The sequence below is a fragment of the Capricornis sumatraensis genome, chromosome 2, assembly GCF_032405125.1.
Source record: "Capricornis sumatraensis isolate serow.1 chromosome 2, serow.2, whole genome shotgun sequence".
Lineage (NCBI taxonomy): Eukaryota > Metazoa > Chordata > Mammalia > Artiodactyla > Bovidae > Capricornis > Capricornis sumatraensis.
This window is the reverse complement of record NC_091070.1, coordinates 44,056,652-44,063,413: the sequence shown is the minus strand read 5'-3', so window position 1 is coordinate 44,063,413 and position 6,762 is coordinate 44,056,652.

Genomic DNA, 6,762 nt, shown 5'->3' with positions numbered 1-6,762 from the left:
TATTTCCCTGTTTTCCCATCTATTTGCCAGTGGAAACAGTGTCAGACTTTATTTTTTTGGGCTCCAAAATCACTGCAGATGGTGATTGCAGCCATGAAATTAAAAGACGCTTACTCCTTGGAAGAAAAGTTATGACCAACCTAGATAGCATATTCAAAAGCAGAGACATTACTTTGCCAACAAAGGTCCGTCTAGTCAAGGCTATGGTTTTTCCTGTGGTCATGTATGGATGTGAGAATTGGACTGTGAAGAAGGCTGAGTGCCGAAGAATTGATGCTTTTGAACTGTGGTGCTGGAGAAGACTCTTGAGAGTCCCTTGGACTGCAAGGAGATCCAACCAGTCCATTCTGAAGGAGATCAGCCCTGGGATTTCTTTGGAAGGAATGATGCTAAAGCTGAAACTCCAGTACTTTGGCCACCTGATGCGAAGAGTTGACTCATTGGAAAAGACTCTGATGCTGGGAGGGATTGGGGGCAGGAGGAGGAGGGGACAACCGAGGATGAGACGGCTGGATGGCATCACGGACTCGATGGATGTGAGTCTGAGTGAACTCTGGGAGATGGTGATGGACAGGGAGGCCTGGCGTGCTGCGATTCATGGGATCGCAAAGAGTCGGACACGACTGTGTGACTGAACTGAACTGAACTCAACTGAATGGGACCTGATGACATAATCTTCATTTTTTGAATGTTGAGTTTTAAGCCAGCTTTTTCACTCTCCTCTTTCAACTTCATCAAGATGCTCTTTAATTCTTCTTCACTTTCTGCCATGAGGGTTGTGTCATCTGCATATCTGAAGTTATTTATATTTCTCCCAGCAATCTTGATTCCAGCTTGTGCTTCATCCAGTCCAGCATTTTGGATGATGTATTCTGCATATAAGTTAAATAATCAGGATGACAATATACAGCCTTGATATACTCCTTTCCCAATTTAGAACCAGTCCATTATTCCATGTCTGGTTCTAACTGTTGCTTCTTGACCTGCATACAGGTTCTGCAGGAGGCAGGTAAGGTGGTCTGGTATTCCCATTTCTTTAAGAATTTTCCACAGCTTGTTGTGAAAGGCTTTCACTTAGTCAATGAAGCAGAAGTAGATGTTTTTCTGGAATTCCTTTGCTTTTTCTATGATCCAGCAGATGTTGGCAATTTGATCTCTAGCTCCTCTGCCTTTTCTAGATCCAGCTTGAACATCTGGAAGTTCTTGGTTCATGTACTGTTGAAGCCTAGCTGGAAGGATTTTGAGCATTACTTTGCTAGCCTGTGAAATGAGTGCAATTGTGAGATAGTTTGTGTCTTCAGTTAATATCCTATTTGTCTGAACTTTGCCACATGACCAAATAGCAAGGTAGCAGGCTGGGAGATGTGGGCATCTATTTTCCAGGTACAATGTGGGATTCTAGTGAGGAGAAAACGAATAGAGGTGAAGGCACTCAGCCATTTTGTCATCAAGACACAGGCCCTGCCCTCTGGACAGATAGGAGAAGGGTCGGAGTGCATGACAGACGGATCCTATTCACTCTGGGCACAGCTCTCCAGAGATGAACTAGAGCAAACTTCAGGAGATAGAGAAGGACAGGGAACCCTGGCATGCTGCAGTCCATGGGGTCACAGAGAGTCAGACACGACTGAGTGATGAAACAACAACTGAGAAGGGAGAACAGAAACTAGTCAGGCAAAGGGTGTGGTGGAGGCGATGGTGACTGTGGTGAGGGAGTTTCTAGATGGGGCAGGTAGCCAGTTTCTAGAGGTTAGAAAAACCAAGGGAATTACTAAACTGTCAGTGTGGTTGCAACATATACTTAGAGTATCAAGAAATGAAACTAGAAAGATAAGCAGGGGTCAGTTCATGTCATGTCTGGTGTACTTTACATAGCAATTATTTAAATGGCAAAAACTAAAACCAAAAATATTAGTTTCCCTGTAAGCTCTCACTTAAATGAGTTTATGAAATGTTGATATTTAAGGAAATAAGTTTTGTTTATAGAGCATTTTATTATTCACAGTAGAATCAAACAGTTTCTGCAAAGAAATGAACCATTTACTATAATTCCTCTAAGATGATGTGTCTTCTCAGATCCTAGCAACAAAAGAATCCAAGTATATCAAAACTTAGCTTCAGTTCAGTTCAGTTCAGTCGCTCAGTTGTGTCCGACTCTTTGCTACCCCATGAATTGCAGCACGCCAGGCCTCCCCGTCCATCACCATATCCTGGAGTTCACTCAGACTCACGTCCATCGAGTCCGTGATGCCATCCAGCCATCTCATCCTCGGTCGTCCCCTTCTCCTCCTGCCCCCAATCCCTCCCAGCATCAGAGTCTTTTCCAATGAGTCAATTCTTCGCATCAGGTGGCCAAAGTACTGGAGCTTCAGCTTTAGCATCATTCCTTCCAAAGAAATCCCAGGGCTGATCTCCTTCAGAATGGACTGGTTGGATCTCCTTGCAGTCCAAGGGACTCTCAAGAGTCTTCTCCAACACCACAGTTCAAAAACATCAATTCTTCGGCGCTCAGCTTTCTTCACAGTTCAACTCTCACATCCATACATGACCACTGGAAAAACCATAGCCTTGACTAGACGGACCTTTGTTGGCAAAGTAATGTCTCTGCTTTTGAATATGCTGTCTAGGTTGGTCATAACTTTTCTTCCAAGGAGTAAGCGTCTTTTAATTTCATGGCTGCAATCACCATCTGCAGTGATTTTGGAGCCCCCCAAAAGAAAGTCTGACACTGTTTTCACTGTTTCTCCATCTATTTGCCATGAAGTGATAGGACCGGATGCCATGATCTTCATTTTCTGAATGTTGAGCTTTAAGCCAACTTTTTTACTCTCCTCTTTCACTTTCATCAAGAGGCTTTTTAGCTCCTCTTCACTTTCTGCCATAAGGATGGTGTTATCTGCATATCTGAGGTTACTGATATTTCTCCCGGCAATCTTGATTCCAGCTTGTGTTTCTTCCAGTCCAGCGTTTCTCATGATGTACTCTGCATAGAAGTTCAATAAGCAGGGTGACAGTATACAGCCTTGATGTACTCCTTTTCCTATTTGGATCCAGTCTGTTGTTCCATGTCAAGTTCTAACTGTTGCTTCCTGACCTGCATACAGATTTCTCAAGAGGCAGGTTAGGTGGTCTGGTATTCCCATCTCTTTCAGATTTTTCCACAGTTTATTGTGATCCACACAGTCAAAGGCTTTGGCATAGTCAATAAAGCAGAAATAGATGTTTTTCTGGAACTCTCTTGCTTTTTCCACGATCCAGCAGATGTTGGCAATTTGATCTCTGGTTCCTCTGCCTTTTCTAAAACCAGCTTGAACATCAGGGAGTTCACGGTGCACGTATTGTTGAAGCCTAGCTTGGAGAATTTTGAGCACTACTTTACTAGCATGTGAGATGAGTACAATTGTGTGGTAGTTTGAGGATTCTTTGGCATTGCCTTTCTTTGGGATTGGAATGAAAACTGACCTTTTCCAGTCCTGTGGCCACTGCTGAGTTTTCCAAATTTGCTGGCATATTGAGTGCAGCACTTTCACAGCATCATCTTTCAGGATTTGAAACAGCTCAACTGGAATTGCATCACCTCCACTAGCTTTGTTCGTAGTGATGCTTTCTAAGGCCCACTTGACTTCACATTCCAAGATGTCTGGCTCTAGATTAGTGATCACATCATCATGATTATCTGAGTCGTGAAGATCTTTTTTGTACAGTTCTTCTGTGTATTCTTGCCACCTCTTCTTAACATCTTCTGCTTCTGTTAGGTCCATACCATTTCTGTCCTTTATCAAGCCCCTCTTTGCATGATATGTTCCCTTGGTATCTCTAATTTTCTTGACGAGATCTCTAGTCTTTCCCATTCTGTTGTTTTCCTCTATTTCTTTGCATTGATCACTGAAGAAGCCTTTCTTATCTCTTCTTGCTATTCTTTGGAACTCTGCATTCAGATGCTTATATCTTTCCTTTTTTCCTTGGCTTTTCACCTCTCTTCTTTTCACAGCTATTTGTAGGGCCTCCCCAGACAGCCATTTTGCTTTTTTGCATTTCTTTTCCATGGGGATGGTCTTGATCCCTGTCTCCTGTACAATGTCACGAACCTCATTCCATAGTTCATCAGGCAGTCTATCTATCAGATCTAGGCCCTTAAATCTATTTCTCACTTCCACTGTATAATCATAAGGGATTTGATTTAGGTCATACCTGAATGGTCTAGCGGTTTTCCCTACTTTCTTCAATTTAAGTCTGAATTTGGTAATAAGGAGTTCATGATCTGAGCCACAGTCAGCTCCTGGTCTTGTTTTTGTTGACTGTATAGAGTTTCTCCATCTTTTGCTGCAGAGAATATAATCAGTCTGATTTCGGTGTTGACCATCTGGTGATGTCCATGTGTAGAGTCTTCTCTTGTGTTGTTGGAAGAGGGTGTTTGCTATGACCAGTGCATTTTCTTGGAAAAACTCTTCAGCTGCTTATAAGATTCATCTCTACCCTTCAAAAAAGTGTTTAAAAATTGCCGTGTGTTTAATATGGGGCTAATGGTAAAGGACCCACCTGCCAGTGCAGGAGACGCAAGGAACTCGGGTGTGATCCCCAGGTCGGAAAATCCCCTGGATGGAGGGCATGGCAATCCACTCCAGTTCTTGCCTGGAGAGTCCCATGGAGTCCCATGGAGAGCCTGGCAAGCTATAGTTCATAGCGCTGCAAAGAGCTGGACATGACTGAAGTGACTTAGCACACATGCACTCTGTTCAATACACTCATATTACAGATAAAAAGCTGAAAGCATAAGGTATGAGAAAATAACTAATATTCTATGTAGGGAACAAGGTATAAGGAAGGTTGAGAAGTGCTTGCAAATGAGACTCTCGTTTGCAAGAATGTTCAGCCCTAGCTGAGAGTCTCGTTTGCAAGCACTTCTCCACCTTCCTTATACCTTGTTCCCTACAATTCTGAGATAGAGTCACCAAGAAGACAATAATGTGATGCTGCCTGGGCTTCCCAGGAGGCATTAGTGGTAAAGAACCTGGCTGCTAACACAGAAGACGTGAGTCGTGAGTTTGATCCCTGGGTTGGAAAGAGCACCTGGACAAGGGCTTGGCAACCCATATCAGTTTTCTTACTTGGAGAATCCCATGGACAGAGAAGCCTGGCAGGCTACAGTTCATAGTATCTGTAATGGGGAGTCAGGGCTTGCATTGCTATCCACCAAAGAAAATAGCATCTTAAAGTGTGAGACAGCTGTAAGGAAACTATAAGGTCTTCACAACTAGAGTAAACATTTAAAAATATGGGTATCAGACTCCTCAAACAAATGGACTCACTTGGCAAATTCAATATTTAAAACATATGGATAGTTCACCAATAAAGAACTGATAATAGGACTTCCCTGCTGGTTCAGTGGTTGAGAATCTGCCTGCCAATGCAGGGGGCATGGGTTCGATCCCAGGAAGATTCCACATGCCACTGAGCAACTAAGCATGTGCGCTCTGTGCTCTGCAACAAGAGAAGCCACTGCAATGAGAAGCCCTTGCATTGCAACTAGAGAACACCCCTTGTGCACCAATAAAGACCCAGTTCAGCAACAACAACAACAAAGAACTGATAACAGACATTAAAGATCAGCATATAACGCTCTAGGTTTACAAGTAGAAATTCCAATTACCTCTGTAGGTAAGGGGTCTTCCCTGGTGGCTCAGAGGTTAAAGCGTCTGCCTGCAAGGTGGGAGACCTGGGTTCAATCCCTGGGTCGGGAAGATCCCGTGGAGAAGGAAATGGCAACCCACTCCAGTATTCTTGCCTGGAGAATCCTGTGGAAGAATAAGAATGACAGAAATGATGCCCCCTAATGTTTGAAGAGAAAATCCTTGAGTTCCGTGGCATGGTAGTCAGCCCCCAAGGTGGTACCCAGTGATTCTCATTTCCTGGTATTCACTGTTTTGGAGAATATTCCCCCATACCACATCATGGCTCGCCTGTGTTTCTAATAAAATATGGTGGAAGTGATGGTGTGCGACTTCTGAGGCCAGATTGTAAAAGACATTGCAGTTTCCACCTTGGTCTCTCTCGGATCACTGGCTCTTGGGGAAGCCAGCTGCTATGGAGTGGACAATGCTATGGAGAGGACCGCATAGCTAGGAACTGAAGCTCCCCCGCCCCCCAACCACGGAGCCACCAGGATCAGATTGTCAGCCATCAGAGTGTGCTGTCTTGGAAAAGGGTCCTTCAGTTTCAGTCAAGGCTTCGGATGACTGTAGACCTGGCTGACACTTCTTTTTTAGGATAGCTTTATGAGCCTACAGTTTATTTATAATAAAATTTACTCATTTTAAGTGTACAATTCAATGATGTCTAGTAAATTTACAGAGTTGCGCAACCATGACCAGAGTCTATTTTTAGGATATTTTTGTCACACGCAAAGAAACCCCATGCCCATTAGCAGTTACTTCCCATTCCACCACCAGCTCCAGGCAACCACAAATCTTCTTTCTATGTCTATAGATTTGCCTTTACAGAAAATGTAATCAAAATGAATCATGCAATGTATGGCCTTTTGTGTCTAGCTTCTTTTATTATCTGGCTGACATTTGGAGACACTCCAAGAACTAGAACCTCCCAACTAAGCCACTAATGAATTATTGAGGCACAGAAACTGTGTGTTTACTGTTGATTTTAGCCACTAAGTTTTGCGGTAATTTGTTACACAGTAATGGGTAGCTAGTGCACAAGAGTATGTGATTACTGCTGGGAAACTAAGTACCTCAGCCAGCCAATGTT